Raw genomic sequence first — 26,058 nt, 5'->3', positions numbered from 1 at the left:
GCCTAATGATGGGGCGAAGGTGTGCGTAATGACGGTTGCCAGGTGTGCGTAATGATGGGTTGCCAGGACTGGTGGTTAGTAAACCGGCAACATTGAGTACCGTAGCAGGAGTTGACATGACACATTGTAACTATCTGTCATTTGGAGACTGGCAGGACTAAGGAGGATCAAGGAGTTAGCCAGATTGTTTAGGCAAGTTTTCATTAAAAACATTTTTTTTAATTCAAGATAATCTTGACATGGGCATGGTCTTATTGGCTCAACAACCAAAAACACATATCTAAGTTTATCTTTCTTAATTAACTAGAATATCAATAGTTATTTATAAAAGTTAGCTGGCTAGATTCTGCTTTGTAGTATACCCCTCTGAAGTGTTTGAATGTGTTGTTGTGTCTCACTTTCTTTAACTTCCTGTAAGCAAGTGTCAAACCAAGTAGTTCCTCTTTTCTTTCTCTGAAAAATGTGCTCTTAGAATTGTTTTGTGGGTATTTGATGGAGATTTTATTCTATCATCTAATATTAGTTGTTGGTTTGCACTTTCACGCGTTATAGTGTTGAGAGAAATGTATACATACAGTAACTAATGAGCAAGTCCTTACTGTTCTCAACACAAGTTCACAAATGCCCTTCCCATCCTTGATTATATTAGTGATATGTGTATGATTGTAATTCGCACTCTGCATAAGTAAGCCTACTTCTATATCACCATTATGCAGAGTGCGAATTACACCATGACATTCGGGGTCTCTGTATTGAAACATTTTTATGAGCCTAATAATAAAAAATGCATTACCTTTTAATAATGTGGCATGAACACCAGCAGTCATGATATTTTCATCTGATTGTCAAACAAATCACTTCAAAAAGTAGGCATGTTCGTCCACTCCAAAATAATTCCAGCATCCAAACTGCCTGTTTACCAGTGCCATTTGATGAATGGAAATAGACATCTGTTACAAAACACCAAAAAGTATGCCTAGGGACATCTGCAGATTGCAATTGATTAGGCCTACATTAATTAGTTTTATATTGGTTAGGCCTACATTAATTAGTTCTATATTGATTAGGCCTACATTCATTGATGCTCTTACTGACAAATGTACCTTTTTTTGTAGCCTGAAAAGTCGGGACACCTGAAATGGGGCTGAAACTGTCCCGGGAAATACAGGATGGTCAACTTACTAGACTAGGCTACAATGTATATTACCATGAACTTCAAAAACGTTTACCAGTAGCCAGTGATATGTGCGTAAACTCTGACTGCCGGTTGCGGTGAAAAAAAGTAATACTGCTTATACCTTAAACGCATAAAAAAGGCGGTTAACAGTGTTTGCGTGTGTTTACCTTGCACTAGGTCTACACTACTGCCACATGAACACACCCAGAATAGGTATCCTACATTCAATATATAATAATACGAGTTGAATCAAAACATGTTTTACACTCTAGTTCATGAGTTGCCCATAGTTCATGTGTTAATGCTTGGAGTCTTCACAAATCGTGAAACACACCTTTCTTTCCTTACACTAATGACATTTATGACAGTGCTATTTGTCATTAAGCATTCAACAATTGAATTAGAACACTGAACTTAAACCCTGTACGAATCAAAGATCTTGGAGATCAGCAAAAATGCACTGCAGGTCTAAGTGTAACTATGCCTATGTGACGTTTCCTTACGTTTCACTGTGAAAACAGTTTTCATGGGAACACAAATCTAAAATAGTGTAGAACTATGCCGTTGCAAAATGTAATGCTTCTAACCGAAAGAGTCAACTATAGAACTACTGTTATTATCGTATGTTGGATGGATTGGATGCGCATTGGTGTCTAGCTGTAGGCTAGTTGTCTAGTGATATTGTCGACCATCATCAGCTGATCCAGGAAAGAAAACAAATATGTATTTTTTATTTAACCTTTATTTAATAAACCTCTAAATGCCGCTAGGAAAACGCAAATTCATATTAACCTCACCACTCCCATCTAGTGACAACAAAATGTTACTCTCATTCACTTGATCAGAAAAGGAATCATAATTTTCAGTTGATTTTCAATGTAATGTTTCTTTTTAGAAAACCATTCCATAGTGAGTTCACAATCATATGGACTGTTTTCCTAATAGGCACTCTTCTCAGAAACAGATTTTCAGAAGAATCCTTTATTTTCAGGAGATAATTATACACATCTCATAAAATGGCTTTTCTCAAGGGCTTCTTCTTTTTGTTACTGATAGACATTTCATCATGCATCCTTTCCAGCTACTAGGTCACGTTAAGGACTTGCACTAATGTGTGATTACCTTAGTGTGTCATCATTATGAAATATTAGAGCCAATAGCATCCCACACAGAGGAAGCTGGTGGGAGGAGCTATATGAAGAAGGGCTCCTTGTAACGGCTGGAATGGAGTTAATGGAACGGAGTCAAGCATGTGGTTTCCATATGTTTGATGTGTTTGATACCATTCCATTAATTCTATTCCAGCCATTACAATGAGCCCGTCCACCTATAGCTCAACCCACCAGCCTCCTCTGATCCCACAGCATGACACACAAAGTAGCGTCTGATTGATTCACCCTATTCTATTCCGATATGTTTTATAGCAGGTTATTATTCAGAAGTGGAAACATTTTAAATGATGTCTTCCTGTACGAATAATGAGATCATAATGTAACTGTATAGGACCATTTAGACCAATAGATAGAGAGGGATGGATGGGAGGGAGCTGTTAAGTTCGGCCTCCCCTTTATAGATACATTATTGTAATTATAAGGCACCTGTGGTTTTAATCTAAGTGAATTGCTTTGGGGAGATTGGGGAGATATGGCAGTGGGCTGGCAGAGCAGAGGAGAACTCTCTAAAACTGCCTTTGAATGAGATATATAGAGGGGGGGGGGGGGGATGCGCATCCACAGCACATTGTGTTGGCTTAGTCTTAAAGCAGCCCCATCTCTATCCCCCACACACACACACACATACACACACACAGCTAATGACATGTAGTTGAGGAAGGATGATGATGCAATCACACTTTCCAATGCTCGGGCAGTGGCTGAATGTAGATTTCATAAACTAGCTTTTCATAGACAATTCTGTCTCTTTTATGTCCTATACTGTTGTAGCGAGCAGCACTGTATCCCAGCTTTCAAGTCAAGTCAAAATCCCTATGCTGGACCCCTGGACCTAAAGCCTTTCCAATCACTAAGGTAGAAGTCCTCTCTGACTTCTCAACATCTCAAACACTGCAAATCAACTGGGACCCCTTCACCTATTCACAAAGCAACTTATAGTAGGGATGCTAATCAAGGATCAGGTCCTCCTGATCAAAATAATTTTGATCTAAAACTCTAAGTTCATCCTAGATCAGCACTCCTGTCAGAGACACTTTGTGAATTCCAGAACTAACACTGAGCCAAGGTCTAGAACAGCCAGCCAAGTCTAATAGACTAGACATAACATAATAGATGTAAATCTGGGACACTCAAATCAGTATGATATGTTACATTTGTTATGGTTGCAAAAAACAGATGGTCAAACTGGATGGGTAGGCATATAATGCGAACGTGTTTGAATCTCATCACAGAAAACTTTAGCATTTTAGCTAATTAGCAACTACTTACTACTTTTTAGCTACTTTCAACTACTTAGCATGTTAGCTAACCTTTCCCCTAACCCTAAACCTTAACTCTTTAACCCAACTCCTAACCTTAGCCGTAACCTTAACCCCTAAGCCCTAACATAGCTAACGTTAGCCACCTAGCTAATGTTAGTATTAGCCACCTCGCCACCTAGCTAACGTTAGCCACAATAAATTGGAATTCATAACATATGTATCGGAAACAAATTCTACGTATTGCAATTCGTAACATATTGTATGAGTTGTAATTTATAACATATCATTAGAATTGTAATATGGAACATATCATACGAAATGGGGTGTCCCAGATTTATATTTACTATGTTATGTCTACCCCTGAGTCCAGGTTGGAACAGCAGGTTGATATGGGGATATTTATCATTCTGTAATGCATATGGTAAGGATATAAGTTATCCTCGGGCACTGATCTACAACCAACTCAGCCTCCCCCAAAGCCTAACTTAAACCATGAGGGTGAAAACACACACCTGACCCAAGATCAGTTTCTACTGTCTAGAGGCATCTTGTATAAAATAACCTCAAAATATCCTTCTAAATAACCATACGACAGATGACAGAGAAAGAAGGGGAATTTCAATTTAATCTTTCTCTCTATTTATTCGTGTTCTTTTTTTCCTCTGATCTCCTTCACGTAACCTTTCACTCCTAAGTGCACTCACCCCCAGCCCCAGGCCAAACTGACATGTTCTCTTGTCTATCATCACCATCTCTCCATCTCTCATCAGAACTTCATCTGTAGGAGGTTCATCCCTCGCTCCACTTTGTGCTCCTCTTCCACACTCTTCCCTCTTCCATCACCTTTTCATTCCTTTCCTGCCTCAAGTTCTTATCCTCTATTCCCCTCCCTCCTCCCTCAACTCTTCTCCATCTCCCTAGCCACCCTTCCTCTCCCCATCCCTTCTTCCACTCTCTCCCTCCACTCTGCTGCAATCCCTCCCTCCTCTTAAACATCACAAAATCCCCTCCTATCCCAATCCAGCCCTCTCTCCCTCTCTCCCTCCCTCTCCATTTATCTTTCCCTCCCTCTCTCTCTCCCCTTCATCTCACCTCTAGCCACTCAGCGCTCTCTCTCCCTCTTCAGCAGCACTGCCCGCTCTCTTTCTCTTTCTACCTTTCTTTATTTCTCTCTCTGTCTCTCTTTTTTTTCTCTCCTCCTTTCTTTGGCTCACAGAAGGTTCCCAGGCTCCTGGTCCGTCCGTCTGTCCCTCTGCCCGTCCGACGATCCCCCTGAAGCCCTAGCACCAACCGGGACACAGACTCTCACAAAGGTAAGAAATAGGGGAAGAGGACAGGAGAGAGGGGCTCTGCTTCCCTCAACTATCACTGATGCTGGAGGCAGACAGGACGAGGGAAAGGAAGAGAGAGGGAGTGGGGAGAATCCGAAATGAGAAGAGATGAAGTGGAAAAAGAAGAGGGAGAGAGGAGTGGAGAGGAGAGACGGTAATGCAGTGCACTGTGACTTGTGAGAAGAGAGGAATATAGAAAGAGATTTAGTTTGAAATGGTGTGTCTTGAAGAAACTGTCTGAGAATAGAGAAAGAGATTGATGCATGCAGCGGGCAGAATTGCAAAAAGGGAGAGAGGGATGGAGATGGATAGAGAAAATATCAGGAAAATGTTGGTGTATCAGCTGTGAGGCTACAGAAAGCATAAAGCAGCGGCAGCTCTGCCTCTCCGTAAAATCCCATTCACAAATAAGACCTGAACTCTGATTGGTCCCCGAAATGGTGTATGTTTGATTTTTAATGTGTGTGTGCACTGTATTTAGAGAAAGAGATTGAGAGAGGGTGAGAGGGAAGGAGGGAAATGGGAAGGGAGGAGGGGGTGCGAGGAGGGGTATAGAACATCTATTAGATAGCTCTTCTGTGGGTCTGGTGCTAATGCTGTGCTTGAGCGGCTGCTCCAGCAGCACACACCATGCAGGCTAACAGAGAGAGAGAGAGAAAGCTGAATTGAGTTGGAGTGTACGCTTTAATACGAGATGCAATGTGGGGAGGGGGGTCCAAATGGAAATAATCAGTGATGTTGGCTGTGCGGGTGGGTATACTTGTCATAATGCAGGCTTTAGATACAGAGACGATCAGTGTGACTTTACGACAGACTTTGGGACACTTCCCTCCAGCCCGCCTCCCTACCCTTCCTTTCCCCTTCTCCCATACTCCCTGATTGCCTCATCTCTCACTCCAGATTGCTCCCCTTTGATAACATCTGTAGAAACAGAGCTGCACTCCTGGCATGCAAACAGCAGCCTGTAAGAGTGACGTTATATTTCTGGGAAACTGTCGTTGGTGCGGCAAAGTACGGGCAGCCTGAAGTATATATGGGGGAGAGAGAGGGATGGAGAGAGAGGGATAGAGGGATGGGGAGAACTTCAGCAACCACAAGGGAGTTAATGGGACAGAGAGGAGAGGGAGAAAGAGAGCATGCGAGAGTGAAGAGAGAAAGCATAAACTGACATATGGAGGGAATGAGGGGAATAATGAGTTGGCAGGAGAAAAAGAGGAGGGTTGGGCATCCAGAATAAAAGGAGTAGAGAGAGGGGGGGATAGCGATGAAGTGAGGGACAGAAGTAGAGAGAGAGGAGAAAGAGAGCGAGACGTAACGAGAAAGAGAAGGAGAGGCGGTAATGCAGTGCACTGTTACTTGTGAGCAGAGGAATATAGAAAGAGATGTGTAGATTGAAATGGTGTGTCTTGAGGAAACTGTCTGAGAACATTGAAAGAGAGAACAGGTTGATGCAGGCAGAATTGCAGAAATGAAGAGAGAGAGAGAGAGATAGGGATTGAAAGAGAGAGGGATGAGGGGACAGAGAGAACGTCATGAGTATCAACTGTGCGGCTGCAGAAAGCCGTAAAATCCCATTCACAAAAAAGACCTGGAATAGATGTTGAATTGACATCGGTGCCCATCTCCTTTTCACTACATAGAGTATCTCACACCCCATCACTCCTCTTTCATTAGAAGTGAATGTGAGGGGTGTGATGCATGACTCTAGACTATATCACATCAGGATTTTCTAGGAATTCACTGATTTTGGAGTGTGAAATACAGCCTTGTGAAATATACCGTCGTATTTTTTGCAGCTGGGATCGACTGGGATACCCAGTACAGCACAGGAGTGATGGGGATGTGCACAGGAGCGTGGTGGAAGGGTGGGCTGTGGGGAGATTTAAGGGATGTGTCAGTGCAGGTAACTGAGTTCTTGTGTGGTACACCTTCCACTTGGCGGTAGCTATGTGTTCAAGGGTTCTGCCTCTGGTTTGGTTTGCTGCTGCAGTGTGTGATAGAGTAACTTTCGTCCTCCTTCTTCTTGAGGTGTCTCTCCACAAACCCTGTCTATAATAGTGGAGTAGTACAAGCATGTTATTGTGTGTGTTTGCCTGCAACCAAACCAGATCACACCAGAGCAGGCCTCTACAGAGCGATGTAGCACCGCAGTTAATGAAGCATATTTCATCCCCAATCCCTGACTCGGGCACGGGCAGATTAATGACCATGGAACATGGATGGGATTAGAGTACCAATCCAACAGAGATGATCAATCTAGCCAGCTAGTACCAGTGTACCAGTACCAGTGTAGCAGCCCCACAGACATCAAACTACAGTTATACTTATTATCTACTGTATATATTTTCTACAATTCCACATAGACGTGTGTGGGTGAAATTTCTGTGTGTGCAGTGCACGTATGTTTGAGTGAGTTTGAGTGAGTGGGTAGCTAGCTGTGTGCCAGTGGGTGGAAGAATAGGAAAATGTCATGATTACTTGGAAGAAGAGTATTTGTTTGTGTGGGATTGTGTAGGTGAGAGGTTGTTCGATGTTAGATAGGACCAGCTAATTGTGTGCGGACGGATCCAGAGTGCATGTTTGAATTTTTATGTGGGCAGTCTTTTAAACTGAGCTGTAGAAAACTAAAGCACAGCTGCATTCTACAGTCCGAAAGGCATCACTGGCAATTCAAAAACTACCTCACACGCACACGCACACGCGCACACGCACACGCACGCACACACACACACACACACACACACACACACACACACACACACACACACACACACACACACACACACACACACACACACACACACACACACACACGTGTACACACACACACTCTTAGAAAAAAGGATTCCAAAAGGGTTCTTTGGCTGTCCCCATATGAGAACCCTTTTTGGTTCCAGGTAGAACCCTTTTAAGATCCATGTAGAATCCTCTGTGGAAAGGGTTCTTCAAAGGGTTCTCCTATGGGGACAGGTGAAGAACCCTTTTAAGTTCTAGATAGAACCTTTTTTCTAAGAGTGTAACAGAGATGTGATGAAAATATGTATCTTCCCCCACTTAAAAGGTTACCTGCAATTAGCCATCATTAGCCAACAGAAAGTGACACATTCAATACTGCCTTGCACACTCTTGCCTGCATCTAGCTGATCTAGGGTGTAATCATTAGTCCAACATTTGCAAACGTTTGCTAACAGAATCAGCTGAATGAATACACCCCTGATCAATCGTAAACACAGTTCACTTTCATAGCAGCCACATTGTATTCTCTATTCCTCTATACACTCTCCTCTTCTCTTCTCACCTTTCCCCTTAGTTTGTGGACTTCTGCTGTATGTGGCCAGACAAAAAAAACTTTCCAAGCCAAACCATATCATAACCGCTACACACAGCCTACAATGCTGTCACCATATTAGCTAAAGTAACGTCATAGTCAACATAGCTAATAGAACTAATGTGTCAGTAAACCCGCTACAATCATGCAGTAAAATTACAGTGTACACTCAGTAAGCAGTTTAGAACAATAAATTAGTAAAACAAAAAGCTCACCTTGACTTGGAAGAGTTCCCGTGTTGTGTTGGAAATTCATAGCCAGCTAGCTAACATAGCATCCCTCTCTTTGAGCAGGGTGTTTGAGTCGTCTAAACTAGCTAGCTGCATTTATTAGCTCAGTAAGTGAAACTAAATGTTTAAAAAATATATGAAATCTCTCAATCTCTCTCTTGCTTGTCCTACATTTTGGAAGAAATTAATTTGTTCAAAATTGTTCAACTATTGTCTTTCGCTTTCTTTTAGTCAACTACTCACCACATTTTATGCACTGCAGTGCTAGCTAGCTGTAGCTTATGCTTTCAGTACTAGATTCATTCTCTGATCATTTGATTGGGTGGACAACGTCAGTTCATGCTGCAGGAGCTCTGATAGGCTGGAGAACGTCCTCCGGAAGTTGTCATAATTACTGTGTAAGTCTATGGAAGGGCATGAGAACCATGAGCCTCCTAAGTTTTGTATTGAATTCAATGTACCCAGAGGAGGACTGAAGCTAGCTGTCCTCCGGCTACATCATGATGCTACCCTGCAGAGTACTGTTGAGGCTACTGTAGACCTTCATTGCTAAACAGTGTGTTTTAATAAATTATTTGGTGACGTGAATATATTTAGTAGAGTTTGATCTGAAAAGGAAAACTTTTAAAATGTTTTATTTAAAACAAAAAAAATGAAATTCACTGAGGAGGATGGTCCACTGCTGTGAGGAGTGGGAAACTCAGAGGCTGCTGCCTGCCTGTCAGTATCATGGGGATTGATCCCATTGTAGTTTGACACTCATATCAACTCATTATTGTGAGACACACATTATTATGAGACACACTCTTGCATCAACCACCACTCGTTCGCGCATGCGCGCACATGCGCACGCACAAACACTCACTTATAAACCCCTTCACCTAGATGCACACATAGTGAGATGTTACACACCGTTCCAGAGGAGGACATTTAGTTTTTCCATTGCCCAGCAGAACAGCAGAAGACCATCTCCAACTACATAAAGTCCCACGGTCAGGTTACCTGCATTCATCTCTTGAACTTTGGCCAACAAAATCCACTTGGACCTCCCATCATCCTCCAACTCATAATGCTTTGGGGTTAAGGGGGATACCTAGTCAATTGTACAACTGAACGCCTTCAACTGAACTGTGTCTTCCACATTTAACCCAACCCCTCTGAAACAGAGAGGTTCTGCCTTAATCAACATCCACAGCCCGAGGAACAGTGGATTAACTGAGTTGCTCAGGGGAAGAATGACAGATTTTGACCTTGTCAGCTCGGGGAGTCGATCCAGCAACTTTTCGATTACTGGCCCAACTTTTTAACCACTAGGCTTCCTGTTGCCCCTGTCGTTAGGGTTATGTTCATGGTTAGGGGTTAGAGAAAGGATGTTGACTGGGACTGAATTGTGTGTCCCCCACAAGGTTAGTAATACAAGACTGTGTGTGTGTGTGTGTGTGTGTGTGTGTGTGTGTGTGTGTGTGTGTGTGTGTGTGTGTGTGTGTGTGTGTGTGTGTGTGTGTGTGTGTGTGTGTGTGTGTGTGTGTGCGCGTATGTGTGTGTGTGTACGTGTGTGTTACTGATCAGATGAAAGCACGTTTGAACAAGTGGCATTACAGGACTGGAAGTTGGAAGCCAGAAGCTGGAAGGGAGCCATAACTTTGAACCACCTGCTAATAGAGAATTATGGCTGTGGTGTAATGTAGCCTGGTCCCAGATCTGTTTGTGCTTTTCCCTACTCCATTGGCATTCCATAAGGAGTTGGCAAGAGAGCAGAAACAGACTGGCACCCATGCTAGTGCTAATGGTGCATGGTGCTGGAACTTCAGCTGTTGTACCATCTACATTTGCCTCTAGATTATATGATTTCAGACATTCTAGTTTTACAAACTACCTGTGTTATCGTGCAGTAAGCATATTAACGTGTGGAGGGGAAAATTGTTGTATTGTTTTGATGGATGAGGCATTTTTCTGTTGTTGAATATCCAGGTGCTGATTTAATTGCCACCACACCTTCAATACACTCACTTTCTTGCATCTTATTTTACTCTCTCTCTCTCTTCCTCACTATTTTACTTGCTCACATTTTCTTTCTTTCTCTATATCACCAGCGCTCTCCCTATCCAAATGAAGGTGTGAAAAGGGAACACTTCCCACTTTGTGCCAAAGTTCAGTCGATCTATTTTAGAGATTTGGCCATGTATTGTTTTAAGGCCAACGTATTTTTAAACCGCCCGAGCAACAGAGGTCGCTGAGAGCGAATCTAACTTTAGTAGTGACACAGAGGTCACCGCAGCGCTGCAGGAGTCAGGCCTAGCAATTAAAACATCCACAAACTCCTAAATGAGATCATTAGTGTGCTGGGATGGATGGAAGTCATCTGGGAAGAGGCAAGGGAGACGAAAGAGGATTGAGATTTATTTTTATGGGTCACTGAGAGAGGGAGTTTTTGGTTAAATGAATGGGATGATAATGTAACATTGTGACCTATTTTGATGCGGTGTGACTTAAAGTCCTTACTCTTTTGGGAGAGTCAGTGGATGTGGATGATATATAGACACAGATGCACACACACACACACACGCGCACGCACACACACACACACACACACACACACACACACACACACACACACACACACACACACACACACACACACACACACACACACAGCACAACAAACTACGCTTCTTACCCAACATCGTTTGTAAAGGTGTACTCCTACTCTGTGACCTTAAAACAGCATCCCTCTGCACCACAGTTCATCTAAGTGAGACAGGGGGCACTGTTTCACAGGCAAGTGGATGAGTAGATGGAGATACTGCTGCATTCCCTATATGGGGGCTCAAACTTCTGCTCCATCTCCTCCTGAGGTTTCTCATGAACCTGCCACTTACCGGCTACATAATTAGCCCCTTACAGAAGACTGCTGCCTGGTCCCTGGCTGAACAGTTCAATCTTAGAACTACTGTTCTCTACTCCCTGCATAGAGAATATATGCCCAGAATGGCCAATTTAGTGGGCAAAGTGCAGGAGTTACTAAACTCAATTCTATTCCGTTCCAACGTATTCTAGTATGTTGCTAGCAATGACTACGATGACCAGATATCATTGCATTATCCGCGTGATACAAGAGATAAGCATGACTTGGAATAGCGGTCGTTGTGACCAATACACATCATATTCCACATCTGCTGTGGAATATCAGCTGTCCTATATACTGCTGAAAATAGAAGTTTCCTCCACTCCTCTCCCATTGCTTTGCCGGCCTGCTACTATATTTTAGATGAAGGTGACCAGATTTCTGAAATGAAAACCGGGGACATTTCCAGTTCGGTGGTTAATATATCATTAAAATATCCAATGTTGTCTATGAAATAAAGAAGGGGGCCAATTCCGGTTTCATGTATTTAGTCTAACGGGCCCACTGTGATAGAGAAAACAACTATACTACAGAAACACTATAGACAAGACAGAACTGTCAGATCTGAACAGTCATTCAGTGGTCCTGGTAGTCTGGGTAGAATAAGAGTAGAAGAGAACATGAGCAATATTGAAAAAACACACAATAGTATATGTGAAATACTTAACAACATAATAAGGAAATAAGACGATGATGTGATTGGTAACTACATAATATACTTATACCAACCTAATCTGTGTATTTCTCAGAAGAATGTATTTTCTTCTGGATTGCTCTGTCTTTGGCCAGCTTCTCCGTGAACTCCTGGCAGGGGAGGTTGAAGTTTGTCTTCACAATAAGCGTGGCCTTGATGGTAGGAACAGTGTACCTATTTCTTTCTGCTGTCCATACAGTATATCATTCATTTGGGAGAACACTCTCTCGACTGGTGTATTACCTCCAGGTAAGCACATGACAACAGACGCTAATCTAGCCAGGTTAGTGTGTGGGATGTCGTTCTCTTTGAAGTGGGTAATCACCGTGCTCCATCTCTGACTAAGCAGTGTCTCCACCGTGCTCCATCTCTGACTAAGCGGTGTCTCCACCGTGCTCCATCTCTGACTAAGCGGTGTCTCCACCGTGCTCCATCTCTGACTAAGCGGTGTCTCCACCGTGCTCCATCTCTGACTAAGCGGTGTCTCCACCGTGCTCCATCTCTGACTAAGCGGTGTCTCCACCGTGCTCCATCTCTGACTAAGCGGTGTCTCCACCGTGCTCCATCTCTGACTAAGCGGTGTCTCCACCGTGCTCCATCTCTGACTGAGCGGTGTCTCCACCGTGCTCCATCTCTGACTGAGCGGTGTCTCCACCGTGCTCCATCTCTGACTAAGCAGTGTCTCCACCGTGCTCCATCTCTGACTAAGCGGTGTCTCCACCGTGCTCCATCTCTGACTAAGCGGTGTCTCCACCGTGCTCCATCTCTGACTAAGCGGTGTCTCCACCGTGCTCCATCTCTGACTAAGCGGTGTCTCCACCGTGCTCCATCTCTGACTAAGCGGTGTCTCCACCGTGCTCCATCTCTGACTAAGCGGTGTCTCCACCGTGCTCCATCTCTGACTACGCGGTGTCTCCACCGTGCTCCATCTCTGACTACGCGGTGTCTCCACCGTGCTCCATCTCTGACTAAGCGGTGTCTCCACCGTGCTCCATCTCTGACTAAGCGGTGTCTCAGATGTTTTCCATTCTTCAAGCGATCCCCCCTTTAGGAACTCTTGCAGGCCAGTAACCTCGTCACACAATGCATCCTCATTGATGGTCACATTGGGGCATTTCTTCTGCAGTGTGGCTGCTGCCTTCTAGATCTCTTCACGCTGAGGTTGCCTTTTGAAAAGGAGACCATGTAAATCTTTTAGATTATCTGTGTGCTTTCCCCATGCTTGCAAGTAGTTCACAGCCGTAGTGAAGACTGATTGTGATGTTTTGAGGAAGCCCTCTTTAGACATGGCTCCATTTCCCTCTAGCTCTCTCAGAAGTCCTCTGACCAAAACTGGAATGAAGTTGTCATCACGTCTTGCAGTCAATTTTGCCTCAACGTTTCTCAGAATTGCATCTGACTCCACAGCCCAGCGGTCCTGGCCTTCAAGAATCTTGATCGTGTCACTGAATACGGTCAGGTTTCCATGGACAAGGGCCAGCCAAAGTTCAGTCAGTGGAGCTTCGAACATTGTTCGCAGGACAACAGGGCATTTGTCTTCAGAAAGAAAACAGGATTTCAATGGCACATACATTTTCATCACTCTTTCTGGAGCAGGGAGCATGGACAGCCAGCGAACATTGCTGTGTCCTAAAATGTTATGGTACTCCTGGTCTCACAAAAGCTCTTCAGCCTTTCTACTCTGACGGTGAAAATATCCAAATATCTTTGTGAGCAGGTACTCAACATCAAGGGGCATCATATCCAAAGCTGTTCTGACCGTGTTATGAATAATGTGGTCAGGACAACCTAAGCCAATCAACTTCCGCTGAAGAGCATTTTTAACTTTGGCATGGACATTGACCCTCCCCAGCCTATTCAGTCCTCCAAAGTTGGTATTTGTGTTGTCGGCAGAGAATGCCACGACTTTGTTTTCCAGGTTACATTTTTGAATGACCACCAGGACCTCAGCTGCAATTTCCTCTGCTGTTTCTTCTTTCAATTCAACAAACTCAAGCAGTTTTGCTTCCACAGATGTGTTGCCATCATATATCTTACAATATCTGACTACTATTGGCAGCAGCTTTACATGTCCATGATCGGACGCATCAATGGACAGGGACACAAATTCAACCTGGTCTAGGTCCTGTGTTACCAAAGTAGTTGCCCGTGTTGCTAACACGTTACTCACTATGGCTTCACATTTTGTCCTAGCACATGTAAACTTCGGCTCATAAAGCTTTCGTGTGAGTTGGGCTGTGCTGTGCAGTCCATAGATGTGTAACTATGATTGTGTCGCATGAAAAGACACCCTCCTGCACAGCTAAATCATATTCTTCTTGGGAAGGCTCTACCTTCTTGAAGAATGTGGTGACAGAGGGCATACTAACACCGGGCAATCAGAGAGGCTTTATGCTTTTTTGTCTGTTGATGTTCTACCACTGCCGTTCTTCTCCGGCTGCCAATTGAAAAAGAGGAATTTACAAAGGGTTCGTTCTATCGTCTTGACCTGAGCGTATACATGGCAATTCTCTCATCATGTTGTCCTTAAAATGGCATTTCCGTGTCTTGGAAAGAGTCATTGTACCTCCTCTGTCTGCTCTTCTTCACTCTCCTTGTGTCACACTTCTTACTCTTTTTCTTATTTTTCTTCTTCTCCTCTTTTCTTCACTCGTCTTCCTGCTCTTTCTTCCTTTCCTTCTCTTTACCTTTCCACCTCACTCTTCCACACTCTCCTCGCGTCACTCTTTTTACTCCCTTCATTTTCCCTTCTCCTTCCTCTCCAATCTTTAATAATAAATAGTACACTATTAGATAAAATACTTTGGTTAACAGATTCCCATTGCTTGCCTCATTTTTGTATTTTATCTCAAAAACATTGTTTAGAATAATACATATGCAGTCTCTGTAGTCATATCTTTACCTTTCCTCCTCTATCTCTTTCACTCTTCTTCCTATTCAGTCTTCGTCCTCTCCACTCTAACAGAAAACATTATGCTAACGTTATCCATGAAAATGTCAAAATATATTTTCACACTACTTATTATAATGCCAAATCATTCAAATGGTAACCTACAAATAAATATTCTTAGAATTAATTGTGCATTAATTTAATGTAATAATTTTTTCAAAATAGCCCGTCCACTGCATGTTTACATGTGAACGTTTTTTAACCTAGCTACCATGAAAGTAGCTAGCTAACCTAGCTAGATAACTTAGTCGACATAGCTAATGTTAGCTAGCATAACCTATTTAAACCCTTATAAAGCAGATCCTCTATGTATATAATAAATTGTGACATTATAACATCATTAGCTAGTATCTCAAACAATTGTAACTTACCTGGCCTGAAAAGACGTTTGTGGTGATGTTGTGGATTCACTTGACACTTGCTAGCTTCTGGCCGAGTTTTCCATGGCGGTTTTCACTAAAACTAGCACGAGCAAGTAGTTAGTAGAAGAAGAAGAGTGAGTGAAGCTGATATAGTGAGCAGCCCCCTCTGCTGGACAAAACAAGTACAATGCGATTGAGATGTCAACCGGTAGGCTCTGCTGCCCGATCTTTCTTGCCATGTAAAATATTATTTCACTTTGCAGTCTGTTTTTAACGCACAGTTAAAAACTGGGACATTTCCGGGGACAGCTCCAGCCGGGGACAGGTCACCAAAAACGGGGTCTGGTCACCCTATTTTAGATGGGAGCTGGGAGCATTTTGGACTGGCCCCTGATCATAGAGATCATCTGAATGCAGGAAACATGCAACCTCATCTGTACTTCTGACCAGGGAAATAGTGCACTATCTAGAGAATATGGTGCCATTTTGGATGCAATCGTTATGTCAGTGTGAGTAAGGGGCTTGCAGTATAGCCAACGCTAAACGTCTCTGTTTGTCGCGTATTACACTGATGACCTTCATTCACTTGAATGTCATTCTCTATTTGGGATTGTTAGGTTGAAGCCTTATCAGTGAATGGGCTTTGGACATTATACTGTAGTACTGTAGACTCTCACACGTGTGTGTGTGTGTGTGTGTGTGTGTGTGTGTGTGTGTGTGTGTGTGTGTGTGTGTGTGTGTGTGTGTGTGTGTGTGTGTGTGTGTGTGTGTGTGTGTGTGTGTGTGTGTGTGTGTGTGTGTGTGTGTGTGTGTGTGTGTGTGTGAGAGAGAGAGAGTGAGAGTGAGTGAGTGAGAATCTACAGTACTATAGTATAATGTCCAAAGCCCATTCACTGATGGGGCTTCAACCTAACACTCCCAAATAGAGAATGACATTCAAGTGAATGAAGGTCATCAGTGTAATACGCGACAAACAGAGACGTTTAGCGTTGGCTATACTGCAAGCCCCTTACTCACACTGACATTATGATTGCATTCAAAATGGCACCCTATTCTCTAGATAGTGTACTACTGCTGACCAGGGAAGTAGTGCACCATCTTTTCTATCTTTATGAATAACTGCACATATCGTTCCTTTGTAGGACTATGAATGTGTGCATCCCCCTTCTCCCTCTTTCCTCTCCTTCTCCCCCCCCCCCCCCCCCCCCCCTCTTTCCTCTCCATCTCTCTCCTCCTCCTCCTCCTCCTCCCTCCCTCTTTTTTATGTGGAGCTGTGGGCGCTGGCTGGACACAGTCAACTCAGCTTGCCCCGGGGCTCCGCCCCGGCTCCCACCAGCAGAGTGTGAAGATTGTGTCAGAGTAAGAGAAGAGGAGAGCAGTAGAGGAGGAGTGGAAGCCCAGTGCTGGACTGGCTATTATAATGCAAGGTCAATGGAGGGTTTATGTAGCCGAGAGCACACACGCATACACTTCTGCAAGACAAGAGGAGTTGTCAGGCGGCAGAGTTTCTGCTGCCAATACTGCTGACAAGGCAAGCCACTGCCAATGGGACAGGGGCTTTAGCCTCTCTCTCTCTGAATATACACGCTCCGACAATCTACATTGAAATACATACACATGCACACACACCCTGACTCACTCACACACTCAGTAAAAACATGAGCAGAGGAATGTGCAGTTATGCGTGGATGGTGGTCACCCACCCAGTCACCCACACTGCACCAGGAAACACATCAAGAGCTAATGCAAATACATGAACACACACTCAATATCTGGTTTATATTTAGTCTGATGCAAACAACCACACACAACAAAGCATAGTTAAGTAACGTGATGTCATGTCAAAGTTCTGACGGATAGGCCACTTATGTAATGTATTACTTCTTTATCGATAATCCCGTCATCCCGATTTTGAGAGTCGTACAAGCAAAAGAATGAATTACGAGTTATTGCGATAACAGCATAATTATAGGGCTTGGGGCTTTTGTGTTTGCAGCCTGCAGGACCATGGGTTAAATCGCAGACAAACAGAGAATGTGCTGACAATGTAAAGCCCAAACTGCATGTTCAAGGATTTTAAGCCGCCTACCTATGACTGGGATTTTAAACCTTGTCTCCCCCCTTCTTCATCACTCTTCTACACCCTTGTCCCCCCCCCCCCCCCCCCATCAAAGACTAGTGCAGAATATAAAGACTAGTGCAGAATATAAATTGTGTTGCGCTTTAGTTTTTTGGTACCGTAAGCCGAAGGCATGAGGAGAATGGGGAATAGAAGTGAATCTGTCCCAGGAAGAAAAAGAAAGGATCCAGCACAATAGAGAGGGGTAGACCGTCCTGATGCAGACAACAAGCTGAGAGGAGGAGGAGAAAGGCGAGAGAAACAGAGAATAAAAGAGCGGGAGAAAATGGGAAGAAGGAGGACCGTCAAAAGGGAGGTGCTGGAGGGTACGCGAGGAAGAAAGAAAGTAAGAAAGAGAGGAAGAAAGAAACAGATAAGAAAAGGAAAACGCAAACCAGACACAAAGGAGAGGAGCCAGAGTAGCGAGGGATAAAAGACAAGAAAATAAAGGAAGATAAAGGCGTGTGTGATGGATGGACAGGCAGTGTTCTGCGGATGTATGAAGCCTCAGCCTCAGCACCATGCTAGTTGGCTAAGTGATACACAGGACCCTGATATCCAGCCCCTCCCCATAGTCTCATTCTCTCTCTTTCTCTCTCACCCCTCCCCCCAGGATCCTCTATCCTCCTCTACTCCGCACACAGGGCTGTGTGGACTCAAGCCTCAGCGGCCATCAAAACCCATCAGACTCATCCTGGACAGGCCTGGCTGCCACTCACATTATACTAAAGGAAACAGGAATCCTCTTCATACACATAGACAAACACGCATTGACTTGTGGAATGCAGTCATATTCAGACTGTACATAAAGGTACAAGAGTTAAATACCAAAAGAGAATGTCCCATCCCTGCCCATCTGGCACTCGAGACTCAATCAAACAATCTTAGAATATTTGTGGGGGGGGGGGGGGGGGCAATTTGAACCATAGGAAGCTGGTGGACAAATAAATGGGAGGATAGGCTCATTGTAATGGTTGGAATGGAGAAAAAAATGGAATGGTATCAAAAAAAATTATTGGGAGTTGTTCCCATGTGGTGAATGGATGCTGAGTTCAGAGTTGTTCAGAGTACTCCTGCCCCGCTGCTGATATGAGGTTTGTCTCATATATTAGGCTCTGAGACCACAAGGCAGCAACAGGTCAGTCAGCAGTGTGCTGCGTTGCCTACCTACTCCTTCACCCACTAATACTACTACTCTGCATTGGCACGCCCCCAAGCTATCAGTCAGTCATCCAGGAGGAGGAAAAACATGCCCAAGCAGCAAAGAGAGATGAAAGGATGAAGGGAGGGATGGAGGGAGACGGAGGGAGGAAGCAAGAGAGATGGAGGGAGGATGTACGAGAGATGGAGGGATGAGAGAGGAAGAGAGATAGTGGGGTGAAGTGAGGATGGAGAGAGGAAGAGCACTACTGACTGTCATAAATCCTTCACTGCCAGGGAATTACCGTAAACTGGAAAGACCTTATCGTTTAAACTTTTTACCCATAATCCCAGATTATGTATGTTTATAGGGATCACATGTCATGATGTCATTACCAATAAAGGCAAATCAAACGTCCCATCTCAAGACCCACCAAATCAAATCAAATAGCAGTGGAATAACATAACAGGAGCACCAAAATATAAACAATACTGGCATCCAGAATTAATACCGAAACCTATCCAAGTCAAGCACTGCATGACAGTGATGGAATGGTCTGAGTGTTATCGGAAATACTGGCTCTTAAAATAAAATGGTGTAATTAACATAATAAAAAACATCCCCACCAACACCTGTCTGTTTAAGCGAGAGATATCTTTTTTTTTTTTGTATGGGCTGCGTCTCAATCCACCACATCCACCGATGTCAGCCTTCCACATCTACGGTGGAAAGTGGCAGAGCTACGGCTCTGTTTGTCAGACCAGGAGACGTCCCAAAAATCGATCCTCTCACGAAAATGTCTGCAGCGTCAGAACTGTTTGGCCTTACCAACTAATACACGGTGGTGTTCTACGTTTTGTTCAATGACACCCACAAGCCCCATGGGACTCGTCTGAAGTCAGTGCCGCCAATGTGCCAACTTCTAAGGCACTTCAGAACCTTATGATTTATTTTTCGACAGTCTGTTTTGCCATTTATCCAATGTTATTCAATGCATTTCTATGGGCTATAGCAGTAAAGGCCAATTTATTTACAGTACCAGTCAAAGGTTTATACACCTACTCATTCAAGGGTTTTACTTCATTTTTACTATTTTTTGCATTGTAGAATAATAGTGTAGACATCAAAACTATGACATTAAACATGGAATCATGTAGTTTTTTTTTATTTTTTAGATTCTTCAAAGTAGCCAACCTTTGCCTTCATGGCAGCTTTGCACACTGTTGGCATTCTCTCAACCAGCTCCAGTCACCTGGAATGCATTTCAATTAACAGGTGTGCCTTGTTAAAAGTTAATTTGTGGAATTTATTTCCTTCTTAATGCATTTGAGTCAATCAGGTAGGGGTGGTATACAGAAGATAGCCCTATTTGGTAAAAGACCAAGTCCATATTATGGCAAGAACAGCTCAAATAAGCAAAGCGAAAAGACAGTCCATCATTACTTTAAGACATGAAGGTCAGTCAATGCGGAACATTTCAAGAACTTTCAAAGTTTCTTGAAGTGCAGTCGCAAAATCCATCAAGCGCTATGATGAAACTGGCTCCACAGGAAAGGAAGACCCAGAGTTACTTCTGCTGCAGAGGATACGTTCATTAGAGTTACCAGCCTCAGAAATTGCAGCCCAAATAAATGCTTCACAGAGTTCAAGTAACAGACACATGTCAACATCAACTGTTCAGAGGACACTGCGTGAATCAGGCCTTCATGGTTGAATTGCTGCAAAGAAACCCCTACTAAAGGACACCAATAAGAAGAGACTTGCTTGGGCCAAGGAACACTAGCAATGGACATTAGACTGGTGGAAATCTGTCCTTTGTCCTGATGAGTCCAAATTTGAGATTTTCGGTTCCAACCGACGTGTCTTTGGGAGAGTGTCACTAGCAAAGCACCGTCACACCTCCTCCTCATTGCTTCACAGATGAACGAATGATCTCTGCACGTGTGGTTCCCACTGTGAAGCATTGAGGAGGAGGTGTGATGGTGTGGGGGTTCTTTGCTAGTGACACTGTCTGTGATTTATTTAGAATTCAAGGAACAGTTAACCAGCATGGCTACCACAGCATTCTGCAGCAATACGTCATCCCATTTGTTTTTCAAAAGGACAATACCCCAACACACCTCCAGGCTGTCTAAGGGCTATTTGACCAAGAAGGAGGGTGATGGAGTGCTGCATCAGATGACCTGGCCTCCACAATCACCTCACCTCAACCCAATTGAGATGGTTTGGGATGAGTTGGACTGCAGAGGGAAGGAAAGGTAGCCAACAAGTGCTCAGCATATGTGGGAACTCCTTCAAGACTGTTGGAAAAGCATTCCAGGTGAAGCTGGTTAAGAGAATTCCAACAGTGTGCAAAGCTGTCATCAAGGCAAAGGGTGGCTACTTTGAAGAATCTAAAATATAACATATATTTTTTTGTTTGTTACTACATAATTCCATATGTGTTTTTTCATAGTGTTGATGTCTTCACTATTATTGTACAATGTAGAAAATAGTAAAAGTAAAGAACAACCCTTGAATGAGTAGGTGTGTCCAAACTTTTGACTGGTACTGTATATACTGATAGGGGTCCTACAATTCCAAATCAATTAGCTAATTGAGCCATGGTATGACCATCATAAAACAGGGGTTATTAATAGAAAATATGAAGTTCTCAATTTCAAAGGAAAGAGACGAGATACCGGAGAGAGGGAGCATTCGGAAATAATGTATCTAGTCATGACTTGTCAGGAAACCTGGAACTGTTCACGAGGAATTCACATTTGTCACCCGACTGACTGGCTACCACCAAGAGAGGACACCAAGAGGGGGATGACGAGGCCAGTAAAGAAAAACACAGCTAAAGCAGAGACAATGTAACATAAAAACCAGGGTCATATTCACTAGATACCAAACTGAAGAAAACAGTTGGAAATGGGGAGGGACTGCCTGAGTTTATAAGGAACGCTCGTTGTTTAGTTGCAAAACGAAGTGCAATAATGAATACGACCCTGATGTTATTTAATGTAAAGCCAGCGGCTCCCTGCCAAGGTACATCTGGTTCTATATCTAACCCACCTGGAACAGAGGGGGCAGGAGCCAAATGATACAGTCATGATAATGGATTGAGTGAGAGATACAGAGAGAGCGAGAGAGAGAGTAGAGTGAGAGAGAGAATTGATTGCCAACATGGCTGGCAGACAGTCACATCATTTTTTAATATCTTAATCTCTGCTGTTTCAAGAGGCTCAAGAGAAACTCCTGAGAAGACATTTGACAATTAGATAAAGAGCAATAAATAAACAATGCTAAAGAGAGAGAGGAAATGTGTCACATAAATCAGAGAGAGGGAACCAAGGACAGGAGAGTTGCATACAACAAACCAATAACTATTTGGAGAAGGAGCAGAGGGGAAAGGAGGTGCCTCCTGTCTGTAATGTATTGTAGAATACTACTCAGCTCCTCAGATTTCCACTCCAGTTGTACAATTGACAGAAATACAGGGGGCAGAGGAGGAGAGGAGAAGAGAGGAAAGAAGAGGAGGTGGCACTCTTGCATTTTATTTGGCTCTGGTTGTATGTGGAGGAGCAGAGCAATGAGGAGAAAACTCAGCCGTGCCAGCAGCATGGCACCTCAATCACACTGTATCTATCTCTGCTCAGAGCAGCATTAACTGGGCCGTCCGTTACTGAAGCAGTTTAGCTTATCAGCTCCTCTCCTCTGAGGCCTCCCTCACTTCCATTCCTCCCTCCGGGGCGCTGCCACCTTACAAGCCTCACACGCCTCTCCTAATTATGCCCCCTGTCTGTCTCCAAGCCTCCACCCCCTTCCGCCCCTCTCTCTACCCCCTCTCATCTTGTCAAATACAATTTTAGTTCAGGTGGTTTATTGGCAGGGCCACTTCAGGTTCAAAACCAATGCTGGCATTCTGAGCAGATTCCATTATGGTCACGGCAACAGTAAATAGAGGTTGGTAGCAGAATGGTAACAACAGTGGCCAACTTCAAAATATTGTCATTGTTCTGATCCCTGGTCAGTTCCTTGGGATTACCTTGTTTAATTAGGGGCGTTTCGAAATGCAAATAGCCAAGGTTGTGCACGAGCAATGAGGCTGAGAACAAATGCCATTTATCAATGCCAAGTGTTCCTTGTCTATGTTCTGTCCACTTACCCACTGCCTATGCTCTATAAGAGGAACGAGACAAAGAGAAAGTACTGGTTAAAAAGTTTAGCTGCATCAAATGTCCTTACAACCCAACACAATTATGCTTATTTTTCCCTCAGTCGGATAGTCTTTATCATGTGTGTCTTTCACTAGTAGAAGAGCTTCTAGCAAAGCCTGGCTACAGATGAACTAGTCCCCTCTTTATGTTCACATTCAAACCCCTCTGCCCATATGTGTGAGACTAAGATATATAGAGAGAAATAGTGGAAGACATGAAAAAAAAGAGAGGGAGAGCGAGCCAGTGGAAGGATATGAGAGAGAGACAGCTCGTGTGAAAGTGTGGGCATCTAAGTGCCTCTGGAGAAACAGGCAACATAGTATGTGAGTAACTGAACTGAGCTCTCGTGGCTCTCTGCTCTAGCGTGATTTCTTTAAAAAGTAGGCTCCTTCAAATGCATTGTTGTCCCTCCACTGGCTTGCCTTTTGAACAGTTAGTATAACCTCCTAGACAACTCTTCTCCTTTCACCAACCTGTAATTGTGTGGAAAGAGTCATGATAGAGTTTACGACTCAGTTATTTATTATGCGTCAGTATTAACCAGGGATGGGGTGAATTCCGTTTAATTTCCAGTCAATTCAGGAAGTACAATGAAATTTAAATTATCTTCAATGCTTTTCAATTAGGAAACATTTGAATTTGAATTGGAGTTTGGTTCACTTTTTGGAATTGACTGTAATTGATATGGAATTGACCCCAACCCTGGAATTAACCTACCGACCCTACACTACACTTTTCCTCTTCTCTCAGCTCCTCTCCTTTCATCCCTAGGCGACGTGGACCCACCCTACATCTTAACACAACAGTGATCCTCATCCTACATCGACTCAGGGACTACTGACGCGAGGGGAACCAACAGGGTCATGAACCCTCCTCATTATACAGGCAGGCCTATAATGTGAACAGAAATGTGTCTTCTCTATGCCTCCATCTCTCTGTGCAGGCAGAGAGATAGCAGAAGAAAACACAATGGACAGGCACAGAGAGAGATATACACGGCAGGCACAATAAATAGCCTATAGTGGCACGATAATCTAAGAGCGAGCACTATCGGGTCCTTACTCGCTAGCTGCTGACAGTATGGGCGTAATATCAAACCCTAGTCCTTCCTCTGACCGTCAGGCTCTGAAAAGCACGAGAGGGTGTGAGTGTGTTTAAAGCTTGATCAATAGCTCGACCTTTTGGCCGATTTGGCTGAATAGTATCTGTTACTCTCCTGGGACAATGTCAATGTTCTCGACTTCCAAAAAGAGAGAGAGTGTGTGTGTGTGTGTGTGTGTGTGTGTGTGTGTGTGTGTGTGTGTGTGTGTGTGTGTGTGTGTGTGTGTGTGTGTGTGCGCGTATGTCGTGCATGTTTAATCTGTTATTCCGAGAACAAAGAACGAGTAATAGTACGCATAGTTTAAGAACATAAGAAGTTGGCATAGAGAAAGAACAAAAGAGAGTGAGATGGAGGTTGTGAGAAAGGGAGAGTGTGTGAAAGAGAACGTTGGAGAGATACCAAATATTTTAACCATATACAGCACGTTTGGGAATTATTCCGACTTTTCCCCCCCAAAATGTACTTTACAGCCTTGTTCTAAAATTTATTAAATAAAAAACTGTCCTCATCAATCTACACACAATACCTCATAATGACAAAGTGAAAACAGGTTTTTTGAAATTCTTGCAAATTAATAAAAAATAAACATAACTTAATTACATAAGTATTCAGACCCTATGCTATGAGACTTGACATTGAGCTCAGGTGCATCCTGTTTCCATTGATCATCTTTGAGATGTTTCTACAACTTGATTGGAGTCCACATGTGGTAAATTCAATTGATTGGACATGATTTGGAAAGGTACACACCTGTCTATTTAAGGTCCAACAGTTGACATTGTATGTCAGAGCAAAAACCAAGCCATGTGGTCGAAGGAATTGTCCGTAGAGCTCCGAGACAGGATTGTGTCGAGGCACAGATCTGGGGAAGGGTACCAAAAAATGTATTCCGCATTGAAGGTCCCCAAGAACACAGTGGCCTCCATCATTCTTAAATGGAAGAAGTTTGAAATCACCAAGACTCTTCCTAGAGTTGACCACCTGGCCAAACTGAGCAATCGGGGGGAAGGCCTTGGTCAGGGAGGTGACCAAGAACATGATGGTCACTCTGACAGAGCTCCAGAGTTCCTTTATGGAGATGGGAGAAACTTCCAGAAAGACAACCATCTCTGCAGCACTCTACCAATCAGGCCTTTATGGTAGAGTGGCAAGGCGGAAGCCACTCCTCAGTAAAAGGCACATGACAGCCCGCCTGGAGTTTGCCAAAAGGCACCTAAAGACTCTCAGACCATGAGAAACAAGATTATCTGGTCTGTTGAAACCAAGATTGAGCTCTTTGGCCTGAATGCCAAGCGTCACGTCTGGAGGTAACCTGGCACCATCCCTACGTTGAAGCATGGTGGTGGCAGCATCATGCTATGGGGATGTTTTTCAGCGGCAGGGACTAGGAGACTAGTCAGGATCGAGGGAAAGATGAACGGAGCAAAGTACAGAGAGATTCTTGATGAAAACCTGCTCCAGAGCACTCAGGCCCTCAGACTGGGGCGAAGGTTCACCTTCCAACAGGACAGTGACCCTAAGCACACAGCCAAGACAACACAGGAGTGGCTTCGGGGCAAGTCCTTGAATGTCTTTGAGTGGCCCAGCCAGTGCCCGGACTTGAACCCAATCGAACATCTCCGGAGACTTGAAAATAGCTGTGCAGCGACGATCCCCAACCAGCCTGACAGAGCTTGAGAGGATCTGCAGAGAAGAATGGAAGAAACTCCTCAAATAAAGGTGTGTCAAGCGTGTATCTTCATACCCACGAATTGCTGCCAAAGTACTGAGTAAAGGGTTCGAATACTTAAGTAAATGTGTAAATTTATACATTTCTAAAATGTTCTAAAAACCATTTTTTTCTCTTTGTCATTATGGGGTACTGTGTGTAGATTGTTGAAGTAAAAAAAAAAAAACATTTAATGTGGAAAAAGTTAAAAGTTCAGAATAGTTTCCGAATGCACTGTATATGGTCAAAATCACCCCATTAAAGCCTGCAAGGAATATACAACACCATACCATGAAATACAATGGCACAACCTAAAAAAGCTATGAAAAACAAACTGAATTATAGGTTGAAGTTGAGTATGACCAAAAGGTTTTA

The 26,058-nt window shown here is 43.6% G+C and overlaps 1 protein-coding gene across 1 annotated transcript in view; it reads left to right on the top strand.

Moving 5' to 3' along the window:
* The first annotated feature begins 4,810 nt into the window (after nucleotides 1-4,810).
* Nucleotides 4,811-26,058, top strand: part of LOC139364569 (parvalbumin-7-like) — a 41,688-nt gene continuing 20,440 nt past the window's right edge. The window contains exon 1 of the mRNA XM_071101406.1: nucleotides 4,811-4,924. The gene's annotated coding sequence lies outside the window, so the exon portion shown is untranslated. The remainder of the gene's footprint in view (nucleotides 4,925-26,058) is intronic.

The sequence above is a fragment of the Oncorhynchus clarkii genome, chromosome 13 (assembly GCF_045791955.1).
Source record: "Oncorhynchus clarkii lewisi isolate Uvic-CL-2024 chromosome 13, UVic_Ocla_1.0, whole genome shotgun sequence".
Taxonomy (NCBI): Eukaryota; Metazoa; Chordata; class Actinopteri; order Salmoniformes; family Salmonidae; genus Oncorhynchus; species Oncorhynchus clarkii.
The sequence above is the reverse complement of the archived record's forward strand: the minus strand, read 5'-3'. Positions and strand labels throughout refer to the sequence as shown.